General features: G+C 47.1%; 2 pseudogenes; both read left to right on the top strand.

Annotated features, from left to right (window-relative positions):
• The first annotated feature begins 8,624 nt into the window (after window positions 1–8,624).
• LOC123825920 lies at window positions 8,625–10,815 on the top strand (annotated as a pseudogene).
• Window positions 10,816–19,200: 8,385 nt separating this feature from the next.
• LOC123825919 lies at window positions 19,201–23,072 on the top strand (annotated as a pseudogene).
• Window positions 23,073–23,289: the final 217 nt, after the last annotated feature.

Genomic DNA, 23,289 nt, shown 5'->3' on the forward strand with positions numbered 1-23,289 from the left:
TTTTATAAGTTATTGATGTTAAATTATATCTTTCTCCATGGTTGTTGTAGCCATTATAAAATGCATTTCCAAAGTATTATAATGTAGTTAGAACTGCTGTTGACCATTTCAAAGAATATGTAAAAATTCTACATTAGTGTAATTCTGTATACCTCTTCACAAACTGGGAAATAGATTTTGTGTATTTTTATTCTATGTTATTACCCACAATAAATATTATTTTTGACTTCCGGCCAAGATGGAGGCATAGGTAGACACACTGTGCCTCCTTGCACAACCAAAATAAGGACAACAACAATTTAGAAACAAAAAAACAACCAGTACTGACAGAAAAATTGAACTCTATGGAAGTCCAACAACCAAGGAGTTAAAGTAGACACATTCATCCTGACAGGTAGGAGGGGGCAGAGTTGGTCAGCTGGGCAGCGAGGGGTCTTAGCAAAGCAGTGGCTGGCAGACCAGGCAGTCCCACATTCTCATGCAAATAAACCAGGTGAAACTGGGGAGTAAGACATACCACGCAACCCAGGGTCCCAGTGCAGGGAAAATAAGCCTCAAAACACCTATTGAAAACACCTGTGGGTGTTGAGGCAGCAGGAGAAACTACCAGCCTCACGGGAGAGTTTGTTGGAGAGACCCACAGAGTCCTAGAATGTACACAAACACACCCGCCCTGGGAATCAGCACCAGAAGGGCTCAATTTGTTTGGGTGAAATGGGGGAAGTCACTGAAATCTGGCAGAGCAAGATCCATTGTTGCCTATCAGACCCCTTCCCCACATACAGCGTCACAACCCAGCTACCTGGTTTACTACTCCTGGGTGAATACCTAAGGTTCCACCCCTCACTACATACCAGGTGCGTCAAGACAAAAAAAAATGGGTCAAACGAAAGAACAGATCAAAGCCCCAGAAAAAATATAACTAAGCGATGAAGAGATAGCCAACCTATCAGATGCACAGTTCAAAACACTGGTAATCAGGATGCTCACAGAATTGGTTGAATTTGGTCACAAACTAGATGAAAAAATGAAGGCTATATTAGGTGAAATAAAGGAAAATGCAGAAGAAACCAATAGTGAGGGGAAAGAAACTGGGACTTAAATCAATGGAGTGGACCAGAAGGAAGAAAGAAACATCCAATCAGAAAAGAATGAAGAAACAAGAATTCAAAAAAATGAGGAGAGGGCTTAGGAACCTCCAGGACATCTTTAAATGTCCAACATCCAAATTATAGGGGCACCAGAAGGAAAAGAAGAAGGGCAACAATTGGAAAAGTTATTTGAACAAATAATAGAGAACTTCCCCATTCTGGCAAAGGAAAGAGACTTTCAGGAAATCCAGGAAGCTCAGAAAGTCCCAAAGAAGTTGGACCCAAGGAGGAACACACCAAGGCACATTATAATCACATTACCCAAGATGAAAAGATAAGGAGAGAATCTTAAAAGCAGCAAGAGAAAAGGAGACAGTTACCTACAAAGGAGTGCCCATAAGACTATCAGCTGATTTCTCAAAAAAGACCTTACAGGCAAGAAGGGGCTGGAGAGAAGTATTCCAAGTCATGAAAGGCAAGGACCTACATGCAAGATTACTCTATCCAGCAAAGCTTTCATTTAGACTGGAAGGGCAGATAAAGTGCTTCTCAGATAAGGTCAAGTTAAAGGAGTTCATCATCACCAAGCCCTTATTTTATAAAATGTTAAAGGGACTTATCTAAAAAAAAGAAGACAAAAACATGTCTAGTAAAATGACAGCAAACTCACAATTATTAGCAACCACACCTAAAACAAAAATGAACTAGAGCAAACCTATACCACACCTAAAATGAACTATACCACACCTAAAGCAAATAACTAGAACAGGAAAAGAACCACAGAAATGGAGATCACATGGAGGGTTAGCAACAGGGGGAGTGGGAGGAGGAGAGAGGGGGGAAAAGGTACAGAGAATAAGTAGTATAGATGGTAGGTAGAAAATAGACAGGGGGAGGGTAAGAATAGTATGGGAAATGTAGAAGCTAAAGAACTTATGACACATGGACATGAACTAAAGGTGGGAATGTGGGTGGGAGGGGTGTGCAGGGTGGAGCAGAGTAAAAGGGGCAAAATGGGACAACTATAATAGCATTATCAATAAAATATATTAAATTTTTTTAAAAAATAAATATTATTTTTGCTATAATGAGCTAGTGAGCTCTTCCAGAAAACAAGAAATGGTATAAAGGCATACATCACCCATGTATCCCCAGAATGGCCCATTCTATAAATTATCATTTTTATGTAAATGTGCTATTCCTATATACTACAAAGAACGTTTTTTAGCTTTCTTTGAGTGCAAGTTTTGTCTAGTTGATTTGTTTCCATGTTTATTTACATAAAATTATCTTTATTTCACTTGCTGTTTCTTTTACAAAATTGTACAAACTCCTTTCATTTTAAAAAGACAGTAAAATGTGACCAATAAAACATCTATTTAGTACCAGTGAAACTCATCTTAAAAAGTAAACAATTCAATGCCCACAAATGATTTTTACTTTTTAAATTCTTAATTCGAAATCATTTCAAATATACATAATCTCCTCCCTTGCCCAGGTACTACAACTGTTAACACTTTGCTGTATTGGGTTTAACACCAGTTGTTCTGAATTGTTCTCATTATTAGTGTGTTTTCATCCGCGGGAGAGCAGTGTGTGCGCATCTGAAGCCCAAGCTGTGGTTTCCTTCAACACGGACGCTGGGTCACCCCACAACCCCACTGCCCTTCGATGTAGAAAACCATCATTGAAATCACACTACCGCTCTCCCACCTCAACCTTCTTTACTCAGCAGAGTCACCCCACCTCCGGGTCTTCCTGACATTTCTCTTGCCCAGAGTCAGTGTGCGCTTCCTTGGCAGAGGGTCTGGAAAGGCCTGTCTCAGAGGGACATTTGCATCCCTGGGCGGGCAAGTTGCAGCGTCAGACCCACCAGCGAGCAGGGACCTCAGTCTCCGCGTCCTTCCGCGGGTGAATGGGTGAGGAAGGGTGCAGTGCAAGGGCGTCGCGGTATTGCTCCGCCAGAGCAAGAAAGGCCTTGTGCCTTTTGCCACAATGCAATTAGGCAAGGAGGGCATTATGCCGAGTGAAATAATAAGTCAGACCGAGAGAGACAAATGCTCTATGTTCTCACTCATATGTGGAATCTTAAAAAGCCTAAATTTTAAAACAGAAAGGGCCATAGATTTGCACACCGGGAGTGCAATCACAAGAGTGCCGATGTAAGAGGTTTCCTTGGTCTCTCCCCTTGAAGTTCCAACAATATGAACAGCTATAAGTCAATAGAAAGTCCCCCGCTCGATGCTCACACGTGTCTGAGATTCACGCACATCTTAAGGTGGAAAGAGAGAAGAGCTCAGATGGTGCTGAACACACACCCACAGCTCACAGTTCGGACTCTCCGTGGGTCTCAGCCCCTGAAGGGGAGGACTCCGGCTGCCAAGGCCACTCCTTTCAGCTGGGCTGAGCGGGGGTTGAGCATTCCTGCAGGAGGGTCAGTAGGAGCTGTGGCTGAGCTTAGACACCTGGACAGGGATGAGGCACAGGGTGTGGCCGCGGTTGTCTGGCCTTAGACCACCCAGACAGAGAAAGAAAGCCACGGAGCCCGGCTGCCTCCCCTCACTCTCCCAGGCCTTGCCTTCCCTCGGTCCTCCTGTGCTCGCTCCCTCTCCCTCTCCCAGAGCGCACAGCAGGCAACCAAAGAAGCTGTAGCAGTGCTTTGGGGGTTGCAGAGCACATTATCTGCAAACCTGGGAAGCACAGCACAGAAACATTTTTTCTGAGAGGGACAGGCATTCTCTGCTGCTAATGCCCAGGTCAAATGCAGAGACACACAGGGTAGGCTGCAGAGGTCTGCCCTTCACCTCTTCTGGGACAACAAAGCCATAAAGCCAGTGGCCAGCTGCCCCTAGCCCACCACCCCCCCTCCCCGCCACCCCCTCACTCCGCCACACCCACCAAACACACACACAGAGCAGCTGCGCTGCTGACAGCGTCTGTCTGCAGGGGGCAGCACTGTGATTTCACGCGTTTGAAACCCCATCACTCACTAAATTCCTTCTTGGGCTTAGTCCCCTGAGACCGAAGTGACCGGAACACAGAGGAGACACCCACCTTTGCAGGGACCATGGGCTATTTCCCACCATCCTGCGGACAGTCAGATCTGCGCAAGAGAACTAAAAAACTCCTTACCGTGTGTTTCGACGCCCCCTACAGGAAAACAAAGAAAGTCTTCTCGTTAGCCTTCTGGAAAAGCGCACCTCTTATACAGATGCCTGCACAGAGAAGTGTCTGCCCTTCAGCGACACGCACACCCACTTGTCTTCTCTCAAATCCCTCCGCAGGAGGTGCTGTCCCCTCAGGAATTACTACTGGGACACCCTCACCTCCCGTGTGGACGCTGTGCCTGTCACTCATATTTCTGTCTCTCTCATTGAATGGGGACGCCCCTCTGACCTCTCTTAACCACAACTTTATTATGACATACAGACTGTATGTCAACTGTAATTAAAAATAAAGACATTAAACTCATGGGCCCAGTCAACAACGTGATGATTATGGAGGGCAAGGTGGGTGGTTGGAGGTGGGAGATTGTATGAAAGGGATATACGCTGAGGGAAAAAATAAATAAAAAGAAGAAAACGAAAGAAATTACTTCAAGTTAAAAAAAAGTGATGACTTGGACTTCATGCCCCACATTCTGACAGTAACTTTCAGGAGAAATTTGACAAGCCCACAAGCCATCCTGGTCTCAGCCAGATTTGGATGCACACAATTCAGTGGTGAGATACGGCTGCCCAGGCTGGGAAATGACTGAAATGCACATTTCAATGTTTTCTTCTTCCAGGTGAGGAAAGGTAGTTCACACATCATCATATGAGGGTGGAGGGTACATGATGTGTTCCTTCCTGTGGGGGAAAGTCAAGCAGAAGATGACAAAGTGGCTCTCAGTTCAACATCATGAAAACCTTCCAATGCTCACTCTCTGCAATGATACCCCTGAGTGGTTTCTGGAGCAAATAATGGAACCTAACATTTTGTAATTTAAACATAAAAGGACTTATATGTGGATTAGTGGGAGCTCATTTTATTTCAGGAAAAGTCACAGAACAGACCTGAGGTGTGAGCAGGGAGAACTGTGGGACCAGAACCCACAGGGAGACCAGTCCCAGGTCACTCGGGATGAGCAGTGAGGTCCCTTTAGGTCTCTGAGTGTGCAAGGCTGCCACACAGGCCTCCCCTGAGCTTCTCAGGTTATATGTGGCCCCTTTCCTTCCACATGCCCCCTTTTGGTCATAAATCAATCAAAGCATGCATTACTGATCAATCCCGAGCTGTAGCTGAGCTTAGACACCTGGGCAGGGATGAAGCACCTGGGCAGGAAGCTACTCGAACTTCATATATACATGAACTCCCAGCACTATTCTCTGAGCCCATGTAGCACACCCCGACCTCGCCCTCCTCCTGTCTTCAGAAGTGCCGCCTCCAAGGCACAGCCATGGGGGAAAGTAAGGCAGGACTCTCCTTCCTCATTTCAGCTGGTGCATCGCTGCTCCTTCTGCAGCTGACAGAACTTCCCCCACAGAATTCCCACCAAACTGCCCAACCAGGAGCAAATTAAGTGACACAGATCTGGCCCCACCATTCTCAACTGGCTCATGAGTAAACATTTTGAAAGATGGAGAGAAGCATTACAAACTTAAAAATCTGTTTTGGAAACAGAGAACCTCAGTTTTTCCCCATCTGTAAGAACTAATCACTCTCCCAAGCAACTTTGTGGCCACAAATTAGAATTAGAGAGGGATTTTTTTTTTTCTTTTCCACCAGCCTAAGGGAAAGAAAGACAAGATCATCTCGGGTATCACAAATTGATGGTCACCAGATGGGAGGAGGGTTGGAGAGTGAAAAGGTAGAAGGGATTAAAAAGTAGAAATTGGTTGTTGCAGAACAGTCACGAGGATGTAAAGTACAGCTTAAGAAATGCAATCAGAATATTGTAATAACTATGTATGGTGCCAGTCGGGTACTGGAAATATCAGGGGGGAACACTTTCTAAGTTATAAAATGTCTAATCACTGCTATATATCTGAAATTTTTATAACATTGTCAACTGTAAAAAGAAGTAAATTTTTTAAAGAAAAGAAATGCTTTGTGAAATATGCAAACTACAAAAAGGGGAATTTCTGATCATGCAATTAATTTTTTACTTGATTTCCAATCTTGTGTAAAAATATAACATGATTTAAAATTCCTTTAAAAATAACATTCTTAAAATTATATGTACATAAGAAAAGAGGGTTTTGTTTTTGTTTTTGTATTTTAGAGACAGGGGAAGGGAGAGAGAGACACATCCATCAGTTGCCTCTCTCTGTGAACAGGAATCCAACCGGCATCCTTTTGCTTTGTGGGATGACACCAAAGCAACTGAGTCCCACCAGTCAGGACACAAAAGAGGTTTAAAAGGCCAGTTGGGGACTGAAAACACCATCTAACCTCACTTATCTGTGGAATCTAACAAACAAAATAGACTTCGGGCAGCAAACATAACGCCCTGGGACCAAATCCAGTGCTCCACCTTGCTTTATCCAGCCCGGCACCTGGTTTCTACCTGGCAGCAGCACCGAGCTCCTTGCCCCTAGTTAAGGAGTAGTTATATCTATACAGTCCTAAAATCACATTTGGGCCTTTAAAGGCTACCAGGAGGCTGATGTGCTCCCAGTGAAAATGAGTTTGGCACTCTGAAATAGACAGAGGCCTGGACACATGGAACAGACTGCCAGCTGGAAGAGGGGAGGAAGGGAGGAGATGGAACAAGGTAAAGGGATTAGCCCAGAGACACAGACAACTGCTGCTGATGCCCAGAGGGCAGGGAGGTGAGGGCAGGGGTGAACTGGGCAAAAAGGGTAAATGGGACACAGGTAACAAAGTCCACAATAAAAATAATTAAAAAATTAAAAAATAAAAATAAACGAGGCAGTGTGAGTACTGGTGATTCTCAGGTGATGCTACTACTATCCACAGTCCAGTGAATCCAAACATTTTTAGGCCAATCAGTCACCAACATTCCAAAGGATCACGTTTTACAACTAAGACAGAAAATTTTGTCATTTTTCATATTAATTTCCCAAGAGAGGACCAGAAATGATATTCAGGGTCTAGTCTACAATGATTACATGGCAGTATTTTGTTCACATTTGTTTAAAAATAACTTTCATACACAACTATGTCCTTTGTTCCTGGTAAATTCTCTCTGTGGGATGAGAAAATCTCATTACCTGGGTGGAAATCTGATTGGATTGAGTGGGACAGACAGGAAGTGAGTGAGGTGGGAGGAGGGGCCTGCCTGATAAAAGGGGCTTGCTGGTCCACCTCACTCCAGAGCTGAGCCAACAGGGGAAGCAGCTGGAAACCAGAAGAGGACCTAGTGCACCAGAGGTGAGTCCATGGTTTTGACTTTCCTGTTTCTACAAAAGGTTCAGCAAGTGCTGACTGAGGCCAGCTTAGTGCCAGGCATGGGGTGGACACCTAGGTACAAATTGCCTTTGATGGGAGCAGTGGGCAGAACGTAGATGTTTAACACCAGGTGGCAGAAATAACATGGTCGTCTTTATGCTGAGTCAGACCCGAGATGGGTGAACCCTGCCAGGTGGTAAGTGGAGTATCTGCCACTGACTTACTCCGCCTCTCAGGTTCTACTGTGGGTCTCAGCCACACTCAGGTGGGGCAATTGTAGGACTTCTGCATCTCAACCACCACTGTCCACTGGATATATAAAGTCACACAGATATGTCATCATAAACAACCAGTGACAACAACTAGTTTTTTTTTTAGTTTTTTTTTTCAACTTACTGATGTGAGGGAGAAAGAAGCATGGATTGGTTGTGAATTCCTTTATGAATTCACTGTTTTTTTTCTGGTCTGGACCCTGACCAGGGATTGAACCTTCAATCTTGGGGTATCAAGACAATGCTCTAACCAAGTGAGCTCCCCACTCTGAGCTAACCTCATTTTCTGGAAGCCACATATACAAAGTAAAAACAAACAAACAAACAAACAAACAAGTTTTCCATTATAACTGGCAAAAGGCAGGCATTTCAACATTTCATCAATGTCAGAAGTTCTTTGGGAGGTAGCTTATATTCTCCTATCCTGTGATGTCTTCAAATTTGTGGGTATATCTTATGTTCAACACCGTTCAATGTGGATAAGCCCCATCCCAGTGGCTCAATAGCCACTCCAGGCTACAGGCTGCCCCAGGAGACACTCAGGTAGCCCTGGCCAGGTGGCTCCATTGGTTTGATCATCCAGTATTACTGAAGGTTGAGGGTTGAGCTCCACTCGGGCCATGCACAAGAAGCAACCAATCTCTCTCTTTTTCTTCCTCTCTCCCTCCCTCCACTTCCTCTCTGTCTCTAAAACCAATAAAAACCTGTCCTTGGGTGAGGATTGAAAAAAATTCACAAGTAGAGTAGAGACCATCTTGCCCCCTAATTTACAGCCCTAGGATGTATCTTCTGTTCATTCTAACTAGCATTTTAAAATCAGAAATTCTAGGCCATGAGCTATTGTTGTGTACACTTGGATTGCATCTTGATGCCTGGGAGTGGTGAGTGCAGGGCGCTATTCATAGAAACAGGGTGGAGTCCCAGGACCCATCACTCCTTGTCACTCAGGATGTTCTAAGGGCTAGTCCCTTCCCCCAGACAGCGGCCATGGCCCAACACTTCAAAGACACAAGCAGTTGCTACGTCTGCCTGACCTGCACATTACCCCAGTACTACTGACTGTATTCCCTGCGCTTCTCGCTACCACACTGGGCCTGTTCTGTCACTGCCCATCTGTACTTCCCAATCCCTTCCCCTGTTTTACCTCAAGCCCCAAGCCCTCTCCCATCTGGCAAACATCGATTTTTTTAAATGTTTGCAACTACAGTTACATTCAATATTATTTTGTATTCTACATCGACTGTAACTGAAAAAATTTTTTAAAATGTTTAAAAAAATAAAGAGCCCTGGAGGTGGCTCAGTTGGTTGGAGTGGTTCCTGGGCATCACAAGGTTGCAGGCTCGATTCCCACCAGGGGGCGCCCGTGAGACAACGGATGGATGTCTCTCCTTCCCAACATCTCCTTTCCTCTCTGTGCAAAATCATTAAAAACATATCCTCAGGATGGATTTTTTAAAATAATAATTAAATTAAAAAATAAAAAAGAGAGAAAGCAAACGCACAGGGAGTGAGGAGTCTTTATTCGGGAAGGTTTCTTTCTAAGGCTGAGCCAACCCCATCCAAGGCTCACTTTAGACTCCCAGCTCTGCGCCTGAATCAGACTTGGAGGGAGGCGACACCGCTGCGCAGGGTCCCCTGCTCCGTGTTCGGGCCCCTCCAGGCGCTGCCCCCTTGAGCTGCGGTCCTGGTTCCTACTAAGGTGTCAACCTTAGTTTCTAAGGTGTCTTAGAAAAAATGCATATATACACATATATTTATAAATCTATGTACAGATTTATATATTTACATATAAATATATTATATGTTTGAATGTAATTTTAATATAATTATATAGAGAGAGGAAACTGAAAGCTTTGATGTCAATTTTACTCTGCAATAAGTAGAATATTCTCCATCCTTTGAAATGCCTAGTTCAGGTGTATGTGTGCACAGAGTCTGTGATGATTTGTATGCTACTTTTGAAAACATGTAGCAGTCATGGTCTGTTTTTCCATGCAGAGTCCACACTAAAGGGAAGAAACCTCCTTAATCAAATAAGCAAAGAGCTTAATGTAGAGAGAACACCTGTCATGACCAAGGGCCAGTTCCAATTATGACAGTTCCTTGTGTCCATGAAATCTGATGTAATTAGGGACCCAGGAAGTTCCCCCAGGAAAACCTGAGGTGTGGAGATGAAGACCAGAAAGTGAATGAGTCATGTGTGCCCCCGGGGTGGCCCCGAGGAGTGGGGACAGGGCTGACGGATTATTTCTCTTTCCACAGTGGACGTGACCTTGGATGTGGACACGGCCAACAACCACCTCTACATCTCCGAGGACCTGTGGCGAGTCCGCAGCATGAACGAGGAGCAGAAGCGCAGGATCTGTCCTGAGAGGTTCAGCGCCTCCCTCTGTGTGCTGGGCTCCCCGCAGCTCACATCCGGCCGGCACTACTGGGAGGTGGACGTTGGGCACCAGCACAGAGTGGAACTTGGGCGTCTACAAGGAGTCTGTTCCTCGGCAGGAGGAGGTCGTCCTCTCTTCAGAACGTGGCTTCTGGATCCTGAGCTGCAGGGAGCATGCCACCTTCCTAACCAGCACCAGGCCGGTAACAGTTCTCATTGTCAGTCCCCGCTTACACCGCGTGGGTGTTTTCCTAGTTTTGGAAATGGGGTCCATTTCCTTTTATCACGTGGATGATGGCTCCCACATTTTTAAATTCCCCCCGATTTTGGTAGCAGAACCCCTACGTCCGTTTTTCGCTCCTGGAATTCTGGCGAAGGACGACGGGAGCTTCATGACGCTCTGTCCCAGGTTCAGTCCCAGCGTGGCCAGTGCAGCTGGGCAAGGCCACAGGGCTCTGAGCACAGCAGGTACACGTGGGCCCTGGGTGTGCACAGCCATGGACACTAGCCCCTCCGCTGGTGACCCAGTGCCCTGAAAAACATGGGACATCTGTGAATCCCAAACACAAATGATGGGGAACTGTCACTTCCCATATTAAGTTCTGTTATGGATGTTTGGGGGGGACTTCTTTGTATAATTGTCCAATAAATATGTTCTGAGCATTCCCATCAATTACCAAATGTTTTCCTTTTTATTTTCTAAAAAAATCAACTGCATGTGTCAGGGAGGTTGTAGGCAAAATGAAAATAAGTGTGTGAGCCAACAGACTGAATGATTTTCTCTGCGATGGGAAACCAGACCTACAGAAACAGTTCAAACAGGGATGTGCCCTGGCCGGGTTGCTCAGTGGTTTGGAGCATGGGCCGCTCCACCAAAAGATTGCCAGTTTGATTCCTGGTCAGAGCATGTACATACAGGAGACAACCAGTATCTCTCTCTCCCTCTCCTTCCCTCTCTCTAAAATCAAAATAAAAAAGAAGAGAGAGTTTATGTATTCTATTGCAACAGAAAAACATAATTTGTTTCAAGTGGGTGAAGATTTTATTTCCTAGATGAAGATAAAAACTGTGGAAGATGAAGAATTGTTTAGGCCTTATTTTGTATCTTTATATTACACATTTCTACAATGTGCTGTCATGTTACACAGAAAACTAAGTAGTTCCAGTGAGTTGCTTCTTATTCACGTGCAGGTTCACATGGTTGACCCTCTGTGAACTTGCTGAGTAGATGAATAAACTCCTATTCAAAAGGGTTAGAACTGCTATGTATAGATTTGTCCCTTGGGTTTATAGTTTACACCAAAATTTAGATATGGGGTTCTGTTCACACCTGGGTTTTAATGTTTCGAAATCACGTGGCCCATCTCCAGTGTCACATACACTGTCCTCACGGTCTTGCCCAGCGTCTCCCTGGTGCTTCACCTGCACAGACACCACCAGAGGCTGCAGCACGTTCACACCCTCACAGCCGCCACCAATGCCCTCAGAGACCACAGCCACCCACACTGTCCTGATGCTGGTGGCAGATCCTAAGTGATTGATTCCATTTTCACTTTTTAAGTCACTGTGTGAGAGGGCCCCCATCTCTGGTGGGTGCAGACCTCCCCTAGTTGGCTTCCTGTTCTCCTGCTCTTCGCCCCTCACTGCGGATGCTCAGGGATCCTAGAGCTCCTGGGGTCATGAGCTGTTGGAAGAAACTCTTGACAATCTAATCTGTGGGTGTCAGTGTTTATATTACTAATTATACTGTTTAGTGATCCTTCACTGAATGCCAGAGTTGTACACAATATCCACCATGAACTTTATTTTTAAGTTAAAATATAACTGACACACAACCTCGTGTAAGTGTAAAATGTCCAGTGTGTTTATTTGATGCACTTGCATTCACTCATGTGCCGCCTAACAGTGGTGATCCACCCTGAGAAACGTGTGGTTGTGCGATGTTGTGGTTGTGCAAACAGCACAGAGGCTGGATGTTCTCCCTAGTGCTCACCTGGACTGCAGGGCTCCAACTGTTGCTTCTTGGCTGCAAGCCTGCACAGCACGTTACTGCACAAAACAACATGAGATTAAATCAGCACAGGAGAAAATGAAACATGAAGACAACCACTAAATGGGAAGTGCACTGAGGTCAAACAGAGAAAACTGTTGTCCAGCAACAATTTTGTTCTTAACCACGCCCTGAGGATGTGGTTACTGACATGAGAGTGGGAGAGAATGAGAGAGAGAAACATAGTTCAGTAATCTTTACTTCCTTTGCTGAAAACTCTTATTAGCATCATATTGGGCCTTAGGGTGTGGAGGTGAACAAACACCTTTACTTTAGTGATAATTTCTCATTTATATGTTTTAACATTTTATAATTTTTACAGGGAATATACATTCATCATATAAATTGCATATTATCTAGGTACACATAATTAATTTAAAAAGCATTGTTTACATGTATAGAAGGGAAGACAGACGGGGAGGAAAGTCAAGAGCTCAGCTCAGGGCTGACAGTGCTGGACTCCATGTCTGGGCTCTGAGCAATGAACTTGCACACCTTCCCCCACTCCTCACTCAGGGCGCTACCCTCTGTGCAGGCCAAGCTGGATCTCTCCTTTCTTCTGGGGCATGGTCATTAGTATCTCCTCAACTCTCTGTTGCTTTAATAAACTGCTTTTTGTATTATACATGGCATTTTTCATTATTTTCAGGGGGAGGATTTTCCCACACAATCTAGCCACCTTTGTCAGGAATAATATTTAAGGAAACAGTTGGTCCCAGAGAACAGGGTCAGAACCCAAATCTTAAATCGTGATGTGAGGGTGATCTGTCAGGGGTTTTATAAGTGTAGGGGTTTTATGTAACTTGTTCTTTGAAAACATTTTTCATGCACATACAAGAGAATAAAAAAAACTCTCAAGAATATGCAAAATAAAATGAGTCATATTGTCCCCCTGCTCCTTCAGTCACCAAAGTCATCTAAAAACACCTGTCACAGTGAGTCACTTCTCATTTCTCCTCCCAGGAAAATCTACCTGTGCATTAATGTTGGTGTTATGTTTGTGAAAATAGCTCAGGTCACAGACTGGGAGAAAATGTTTGCTAATCACTTGTTTTATACTATGCATGAGAATCCTCAAACTCAACAATAAGAAAACAACTCAATAAAAAGTGATCAATATTCTAGAAAAATGCCTCACCAAAGAGTATATGCCAGCCTTGGGTTCAGTTGGTTGGAGCATTGTCCCATGCACCAAAATGTCTGGGTTTGACCCCTAGTCAGGACACATACATAAGTTTAGTGTACCATCCCTGGCCTGGGCATCCAGGGGAAGCAACCTGTTGATGTTTCTCTCTCATATCAATGTTTCTCTCTCTCCCTCTCTCTCAAAGCAAGGAAAGTGAAATGTCATTGGGTGAGGAAAACAGAAAAGTAAAAAAGGAAACAAGATGTTTATTTAAGAAAGCCACACCAAACCCAGGATCAGAGGTGAGTTGTTCCTCTAAGACCTGGCTCCCTGATGGCTTCTAGGGGATGGTTGCATGGGGGACTGAGGGACTTAGGGTAAAGGTCTCCATTGATTGGTCAGCACTAGGGTAGGGGGTGGTTGCTCATTGCATCTGGTCCAATGTCAGCCACAGCATCGTTCTATCAGGTTTCGAATGTTCATTCCACTGCTCTCCCCAGAGTCTCAATCTTCATGAGCACATATTTGAACACATCAGATATTCAACCCATTTCCTCTCTGCAGATACCTGTCCACAGCCCTCAGTCCTGCCACAGGTGGGCAGAGTCCCTGCACACCTGGAGCTGGGCAGACACCCTGGGTGTCCTTTCATTTGTCTCAGGCAGCCCTGGCCTCTCCTATTTTGGCTCCCTTGTCACCTGGATCCCAAGTGTTCCCCTTGTTTGCTTTACTTCCTGATTTTCCCCACTTTACCTGGTAGTATTTTCTTTTTTTTTTAATATATTTTATTGATTATGCTATTACAGTTGTCCCATTCCCCCCTTCTCTCCCCTCTACCCTGTACCCCCTCTCCCACCCACGTTCCCCCCCTTTAGTTCATGTCCATGTGTCATACTTATGAGTTCTTTAGCTTCTACATTTCCCGTACTATTCTTGCCCTTCCCCTATCTATTTTCAACCTACATTCTATGCTACTTATTCTCTATACCTTTTCCCCCTCTCTCCTCCTCCCACACCCTGCTGCTAGCCCTCCATGTGCCCTCCATTTCTGTGGTTCTGTTCCTATTCTAGTTGTTTACTTAGTTTCGTTTGGTTTTGCTTTAGGTATGGTTGTTAATAATTGTGAGTTTGCTGTCCTTTTACTATACATGTCTTTTTCTTTATCTTCTTTTCTTAGATAAGTCCCTTTAGCATTTCATAAAATAAGGGCTTGGTGATGATGAACTCCTTTAACTTGACCTTATCTGAAAAGCACTTTATCTGCCCTTCCATTCTAAATGAGAGCTTTGCTGGATAGAGCAATCTGGGATGTAGGTCCTTGTCTTTCATGACTTGGAATATTTCTTTCCAGCCCCTTCTTGCCCCTTCTTTTTCTCTTTGGAGAAATCAGCTGACAGTCTGATGGGAACTCCTTTGTAGGTGACTGTCCCCTTATCTCTTGCTGCTTCTAGGATTCTCTCCTTCGTTTTTACCTTGGCTAATGTAATTATGATGTGCCTTGGTGTGTTTCTTCTTGGGTCCAACTTCTTTGGGGCTCTCTGAGCTTCTTGGATTTCTTGGAAGACTGTTCCCTTTTCCAGATTGGGGAAGTTCTCCTTTATTATTTGTTCAAATGCGTGCTCAATTTGTTGCTTTTCCCCTTCCCATTCTGGTACCCCTATAATTCGGATGTTGGAACGTTTAAAGGTGTCCTGGATGCTCTTAAGCTTTTCCTCGTTTTTTTGAATTCTTATTTCATCATGCTTTTCTACTTGGTTGATTCTATCTTCCTTCTGGTCCACTGTATTGTTTTGAGACTCAGATTCCTTCCTTTCACTATTGGCTCTCCTCCGTGTATCTTCCTGCATCTCTTTTATGGTAACCTGCATCCTTTCATCTAAATTGCGCCCAAAATCAACCAGTTCCGTGAGCTTTCTGATAACCAGTGTTTTGAACTGTGCATCTGATAGATTGGCTATTTCTTAGTTGCTCAAAAGGATGAGTCCTGGGGGACTGATCTGTTCTGTTGGAAACATGTCTTATGGCTTTCCCTGTCTCTCCTTTTTTTTTCTCTCTCCTGGCCTGGTCGCTCTTGTTACGGTGGGGGGGCGGAGCCTTAGGGTGTTCACCAGGGCTGGGCTCCCCGGGCACTAGATTGTGATGTTATATGTGGGGGCAGGGGCGGGAGGGAACAATGGCGTTAGTTCCGTTCTCCTGGGTTCAGACCCTTCTCTGGGATCCTGGGCTGCGAGCTCTGCCCTGGTCCACAATCGCTGCCTCACTGGGACCGCCAGACACAGCTTCTGTACTCAGGGATCACCGCTGTGTTCTTGCACCCCGGATGGCTGTCACACCGATTTCGCGCCAAATTTTCCCCGACCTCCGCACGCCGCCAACCCGCGCCAGCCCCGCGCCTGCCCAGCTCGTCGTCTCCTACCAGTCTGGATGTACGGGTCTACTTGAACTTCTTGGCTGTCCGACTTCCATTCAGATAAATCCTCTATCAGTTCTGAGTGTTATTCTATCCATAAATTATTGTTGTTCTAATCTTGCTTGTGCGAGGAGGTACGGTGCGTCCACCTATTCCGCCATCTTGCCGGAAGTACCTGGTAGTATTTTCCAAAGAGAATGTGATAAGTTCACTATTGAAACTCTAAGAACATGCAGAAACTGTAGGTTATCCTAGCCCTTATTCACATCTTGAGTGTGTATAGAACTTGGTGTTGGAATTTTTTTTTTCTTTAGAAATTGGAAGGCACTGTAACAATGTTTTCTAGTCTCCAGGCTCATATTTGCTGCCTCTTGCAGTTTTCATTGTCTTTCCCACCCTCTTTCTGAAATTCCATTGTGATGTGTTACAGCATGGGTGTGTTTTCTCTGCTGTAGTGAGAATTTCATTAGCCCATTCAATAATGTACATTTTCATCTGTGAACTTTGAGAAATATTCTTGGAAAATTTTAAAATTATTTCCTACTCATCATAATTTTTATTTTGATTTTTCCACACTATTTAAACTGTCATTATTAACTTGTTGGGATCCCTTGACTGACAGACTAATAGGTCTTTTCTCCAGCTTGCCCACACTTTTCCATTTGTACAACTCAGTAGAAGTATAGCTTGAATCTTACAGTTCACCTACCAAATTATTCATTTCTATGATGATATTTTTAATTTCCAAGTGATCTTCCCTGTTCTATGATTGTGTATATTTATTCTATTTCAAATGCCATTCTTTTATGTCTTTCACATAATATTCAGAAAACTGGAAGGGGACCCATAGATCTCCTGGTTATTTGCTTACGTGATATCAGGAACTTTCCCTCACAGCACTCGGTCACAATTACATTTCTCTGTGTGATTGCTGCTAATGACCCATCTCCCCCCCACCACAGTGCCACAGTCACAGAGCCAGGGTCCTATCCCTGCTCTCCACTTTGTCTCCAGACTCTAACTAATCCTGAGACAGTGAAGACCTTGAAACTCATGCTGGGTGATGAACTTGACCAGTTTGGATAGCCAAGGACACAGAGATGTCCCATTGATGTCCTCCTGAACTGAGCCTAGCAAGCCTCCTATCACAGAACATTCTGGAACATTGCAAAAGTTCACTTGCAAGGAGTACAGAGTCAGAGTGAGGCAAGATAGTAGGGAGTTACAAACATTCCTGGGGAAGTGAGATGGGGAAACTGAAGCAAGAAAATTAAGCAAAGCCAAATGGTCTGAACCACACACAGCCAGCTGGTGAACTGAAAGACCTTATGTCCCCTAAGCAAGGACACTTGAGAAGAAATGATTTGTACCTCTCCTCCCTAACCAGAGAATGCATAGCTTAAATCTCCCTGGTTGGGGAAAATAAACAACAGAGACCCAGTTCATGCCATTTGCAGCAGATGAGCCCAAGGACAGATGAAATCAGGGAGACAAATAAGAAAGAAATCCCATTAGAGCCAGACAGACCTAAGATAAAAAGTAAAACAGTGGAGCCAACCAAAGAATAATCCCAAACGCTCCTATACTCTCATTCTGATGCATCAGTGTATTAAAAACATGCCGGAAATCTGGTGAATGTTCTGCTGAAAACCTCCCGTAAGGCTGAAGGTTCTTGACCACAGGGGAGAAACAAAAACCCTCCAGACAGAGACCTGGGGCAGCTCCCTCCAGAGCGTAACCCACATCCTGTGCCAGACACTAACTTCCTTCTGTCCTTCTGAGCTCTAAGGTGCCCTTGAGAATATCAGCCAGGGGAGCAGCAGGCAGTGGCAGCTTTTCTCAGGCTGATCCCGCATCCTGTCTTCAAGGCTCCCTTTTTCTCACACTCTCCAGTGAGCTGACAGCTGCACCACTTTGACTCACTGTTTTTGTGTAACATTTTCAGAAACCACAGCAGCCCCATCTAGGCTCTCCCCACTTACTTCCTCTACCCTAAGTCCTTCCTCAGTGTCACTGTCCCCAGCTTTAATAAACACAGTTTAAACATCGCCTGAGGATGTGAAATCTCATCCAGAGGAAATCAAGCGCCCACACACCCCACACCATGGCTTGTCCTGAGGCAGAACCCCACAGGCCCACAACTGTTCCATGACCCAATGAAAGGGGGTCATCAAGGCTCTGAGAGAAAACACCCTGCATTCACTGCAGCTCCACCACTCATGAACCTCTCTGAGTCTCCTTTCCCCCAAAAGGATCCCATATCGAGTGCCTCCTGGGTTTGCCCTGAAGACTACACTTGACCCTCTGTGTAGGTCCCGGGTGTCACTGCCTGAGATCCTCTGTCCACAGTGACCATCATTCTACTGATTCTCTAAATGCTCTACTGGAGCATTTAGAGACATTCTATCCTTTTGCCTTTATAAAACCAAAATATAAGAAAATACATATATATATGATTATCTCCTTAAGATAAATTTGTAAAAGAGAAATTTCTCTGTCAAAATGTAAGCATATGAAAATTGCTGTGACCTTTTGCAAAAGCGTCCTTCAGGAGTTTTGTCCCAGTTTTCAATCCCTTCACCCTTTTTGCTGCTGTTGTTTGATTGTTTTTGTTTTCTTTCACAGTGTTTTTTATTGATTATGCTCTTACAGTTCCCCAGTTTTCCCCCTTTATCCCCTCTCTGCCCTGCACCCCCCAACCCTCCAGCATTCTCCCCTCTTAATTTATGTCCATGGATTGTATATATCAGTTCTTTGAATTCTCTGTTTCCTATACCATTCTTAACCTCTCCCTGTCTATTTAATGCCCATCAATTGTGCTTCTTCTTCCTTGTACCTCCCCCCCCCATTCCTCCCCTTCCCTTTCCCCACTGAAAACCTTCCATGTGATGTCCATTTCTCTGATTCTGTTCCTGTTCCAGTTGTTTGCTTAGATCATCGTCCAGGTGACAAGCCCGAGTTAGAGCAGTGAGTTCAGCGTGCTGGGCAGATTTCATTTCCAGTGGATGAGAGCTCTCGATTATGTCCACCATGGAAGTTACTGCATGTCCCTCTCAGTAATGTCCCTGTTCATCTCTCAGATAATATCCCTCTGTAACCAAATTAAAGCAGCACCATCAATAGGAGTTTCCTGTAAATCACTCGTAGGAATCAGCAGGTGGTCAGTCAGTGAAACACAACTATCTTCATGCTGTAAAGGGGGTAACAGCTGCAGGGTGAAGGTGATCACACCGAGTTCAAGTGTTATTAGGGTGCAGAGAGCAAGAGTCCTTTATTAGAAGCCTATCATCTGCCTGACAAGGGTGGAATGTGATGAGAGGTCAGAAAACGCTCAACGGATTGAGGAAGAGAAATAAACGAGCACCCTGAGCTCTCTTACTGCCTGTTTAAAACCCAGAAGTACTGGACGTGCCCCTCCTACTGGGAGGAGCTGAAAGTTCTGGGTGCCTGAGGAGGAGTCAAGGCAGTGACGCAATCCCGGTGCTAGGATACGGTGACGCTCCAGCCACCCGTCCTTACTCACGTGGGGTGTGGAAACCGGCTGCAGATCGGCCAGGGCGAGCGCCCGCCGCGAGAACAGGATCTCATTGTCCTCTGACGCTCCAGTCAGGCCCATGGCGCCCCGAACCCTCCTGCTGCTCTCGGGGACCCTGGCCCTGACCCAGACCTGGGAGGGTGAGTGCGGGGTCGGGAGGGAACGCCCTCTGTGGGCCAGGAGCGACGGGGCCGGCGGGGGCCCGGGATCCGGGGGAAGACCACGCTCCTGTGCCCGAACAGGACACAGACTACGGACTCGCGCATCCGCCCACCCGCCACTGACCCTACCGCTTCCCCGTCCCCTCTTCTCACCCGCTGCCCTCCTGTCTGTCCCCCGGGCGCCCCGCCCCCCGCAGACCCCACCGCGAACCCAGGACACGCGTCCTCCCCGCCCCCAGGCCCCCACAGCCTGACGTACTTCCACACCGCCGTGCACGGACCGGGCAGCGAGGGGTACCGGTACACAGTCGTCGGCTACGTGGACGACTCGGACATCTTGGGGTTCGACAGCAACACACCGAGGCCCAGGCTGCAGGCGCGGGTGCCTTGGATGGAGCAGCCTTGGAAGGAGCAAGAGGATACACGTTTTTGGGAGGAGCAGACGCGGATAATCAAGCTCAACCAACACACCTCCCGGGAGAACCTGAACAGGCTGCGCGCCGACTACAACCAGAGCGAGGACGGTGAGCCACGAGCCACGTGCGCCTGGGGCTCCGGGGACGCACCCATCCCGAAGGACAGGCGGGGGACGCTCCATTTTCCCGTGGGGGGAGGGGCTAACTTCTCGGGGCGGGGTCAGGGCCTCACACCTGGCAGGAAACGACCGGCTGCGTCGTGCGCTCAAACGGGAGCTTCCTCCGCGGGTTCAGTCAGTTCGCCTACGATGGCACGGACTACATCGTCCCTAAGTGAGGACCTGCGCTCCTGGACCACAGCCGCGGAGATCAGCTGGAGCAACGTTGTGTGGGTCCCTGTGGCGGAGGGCCGGAGGGTCTTCCTGGAGGACACGTGCGTGCGCTGGCTCCTCCAGCTCCTGGAGAAGGGGAAGGAGACCCTGCTCAGAGCAGGTACCAGGACTCGGGCCTCCCCGAGGAGGGGATCTGTGGGTGGGGCCGCTTCCTGCAAGGAGAGGAGGGAAGTGGGGCAGTGTCAGAATACCCCTCCTCTTAGGGAGAGGGAAGAGTCCCCCAGGTATCCTTATTCTGTGACTCACCTGCGGTCCCAGCTTTCCCTAAAGGACAGTAAGGGACCCAGACTCTCCCTGAAACACCCCACAGTGGTTCCCTCACACCCTGCAGCACCTGGTGCACCAGGACACTCTCCCTAGTTCTGGGGCTGAGACCTTCTCTGGAGGCCTGACTTCTGGTTTGCTGAGTCATCAGCCTCCACCTAGGTCTGTGTCTCCCCTTAGAGAACTGCACACTCCTACCCTAGGTTCTCACCCTGATTCTGGAAATTTCCAAGAAATAGGAGATTATCCCAGGTGCCTCTGTCAGGCTGGTGTCTGGGTGTTGCTCTCCCTTCCCCCACCCCCACTGTCCTGTCCATTCTCAGGGTGGTCACATGAGCACTGCTGGAGTGTCTAATGACCATGCAGAGTTCCCGAATTTTCTTGCCATCCCCTCAGACCCTCCAAAGACACACATGACCCACCACCCCATCTCTAACCATGAGGTCACCCTGAGGTGCTGGGCCCTGAGCTTCTACCCTGCGGACATCACCCTGACCTGGCAGCGTGAAGGGGAGGACCTGACCCAGGACATGGAGTTTGTGGAGACCAGGCCTGTGGGGGACGGGACCTTCCAGAAGTGGGCAGCTGTGGTCATGCCCCCTGGAGAGGAGCAGAGATACACATGCCATGTGCAGCACCAGGGGCTGCCCAAGCCCCTGACCCTGAGATGGGGTGAGGAGGGAATGTGGGCACAGAGCCTCTCCTGAGGGTGTCCCTGAGCAGGGTCAGGACTCAGGCCTGAGGTTGACCTCTCACCTTCCCCTCACAGACCCCCCTTCTCAAACCACCATCACCATCATGGGCATTGCTGCTGCCCTGGGTCTCCTTGGAGCTGTGGCCACTGGAGCTGTGCTGTGGAGGAGGAAGAGCTCAGGTGGGCAAGGGGTGGGGCTGAGTTTCCTATCCCCCTGGGGGTCAAGCCCAGGTGGAAGTGTGCTCTGCCTCCTTAATGGGTATCATATCCCCACACAGGTACTTGTCCATCTGGGGCCTATTTCCTAACAGTGCTTCTTTAGTGAGGCCCCTGGGAAAGTGAGGGACACATTTATCACCTGATGGTTCTAGCCATGGGGACTGATTCCCACATGTCAGAGGTCAGAAGGCAAGGTCCCTGCTGAGGACAGACATCCAGACCGGCAGTTGGACCAGTCCTCGCACATGTACTTTTTCCTGATCCTACCCTGGGTGTTCAATCACAGTTCTGGAACCTTCCCTGTGCTTCGGGAGTGTGGGGCTCCTTTAGGGTCACAGGACACGGCCTTCCCCCTGACTTCTCACAGAACATTTTCGTCCCACAGGCAGAGGCAGGGAGAGCAACACCCAGACTGCCTGTAAGTCTGGGTGTTGGGGTAGTGACGTCTGGGACCCTTGAGAGAGTGTGGGCTGGATTCTGTGAGGGGGACTCCCCCACCCCGTAACTCTGCTTTTGTGTCTTCCCCAGGCAGGGACAGTGCCCAGGGCTCTGATGTGTCTCTCACAGCTCCTAAGGGTAAGACTCTGAGGGCAGGAAGGGGAGGCATTGGGACTGAGGGCCACAGCTGTGTATTGGGGATTCTCAGTGGGATATTATAAGCATGTGTTGGGCTGTGGGAGAATGTGACACTTCTGAGACTGACCTGAGTTTGTTCATGACAACTTTCTTTCCCTGTGTGACAGAGCTGCCTTGTAGGGGACTTGGTGGTAAAACAGTCACTGCAGCCTCCCCTTGGGACTTTAAGGATCCCTGACTGCTGTTTCTGCAACCAGCATTGGAATGTGTCTGTGTTCTTATCAGCATCAGTGAGGACTGGGTCACCAGGCCACTGTCCCCACAGGGACCTATGTCCTCTCCCCTGGGGACTGTCCTGTCCTAGCAGAGTTAGGGTGAGACCATCCCCATCCTGCTCATTCCTCGCCGGGTTATTTTTATTGCTAATTGTCCTTGCCAGTTGAGAAGCTTGTGCCACCAGGACATGGGGTCCCAGGGACTCGAGGGTCACCCAGGCCTTGTTGTGGCTCCAGGACTGTGTTCAGTGAGGGCTTCCTGTGAACACGTCAGCCTGGGCTCAGGCCTGGGTTTGTCCTACAGACCGTATCTTTTGAGTACTTGTGCTTTATTTTTGTAATATTGTACCTTTTCTGACTATTTAAAAATAAGTTATTGGGGTATTTATATTAAACAATAGGGGTATGTCTTTTTATTAAATGTATTGAGGTACATTGGTTAAGCAGATTGTGTAGGTTTCAGGTGCACATTTCTATGATACAGGATCTGTACATTGCACTGTGTGCCCATCCCCCAAAGTCAAACCAACTTCCCTCATCAGGTATGAGGCTCCTCCTCTCCCACCCCCCTCCCCTCTGGGAACCACCACACTGCTGTCTGTGTCCATGAGTTTCAGGTTTATGTCCCATGTGTGAATGACATCATATAGTTCTTAGCTTTTTCTGACCAGGTTTCCAAGCATGATATTCTCCAGGCCCATCCATGTTGTTACAAAGGGCAGTATTCCATGTTTTCCTGTAGCCGAGTAGTTCTCATCCCATCCTCCTCTGGGTGTCCCCCTCTGACAGCAACAGGAGGCATTTTGCGTGCCATTGTCCCCCACATGACCACGGTGGCCCCTGCACTCAGGGATCTGTGGTGTCGAGAGAGGAAGTTTCAGACTCATCCTGCTCTTACCTCCCTGGGCATGATTGTTCTCCCACCATTTCCCAGCCTCCTCCAGGGAACCAGGTTCTGGAATCAGCAGAGAGCAGGGGGCCTGTAATGTCTCATCTCACACATGTTCCTGCTGTGATTCTGCTTTGCTCGGC

This window comes from Phyllostomus hastatus, unplaced genomic scaffold (genome assembly GCF_019186645.2).
Source record: "Phyllostomus hastatus isolate PE091 unplaced genomic scaffold, TTU_PhHast_1.1 phas_contig_748, whole genome shotgun sequence".
Taxonomy (NCBI): domain Eukaryota; kingdom Metazoa; phylum Chordata; class Mammalia; order Chiroptera; family Phyllostomidae; genus Phyllostomus; species Phyllostomus hastatus.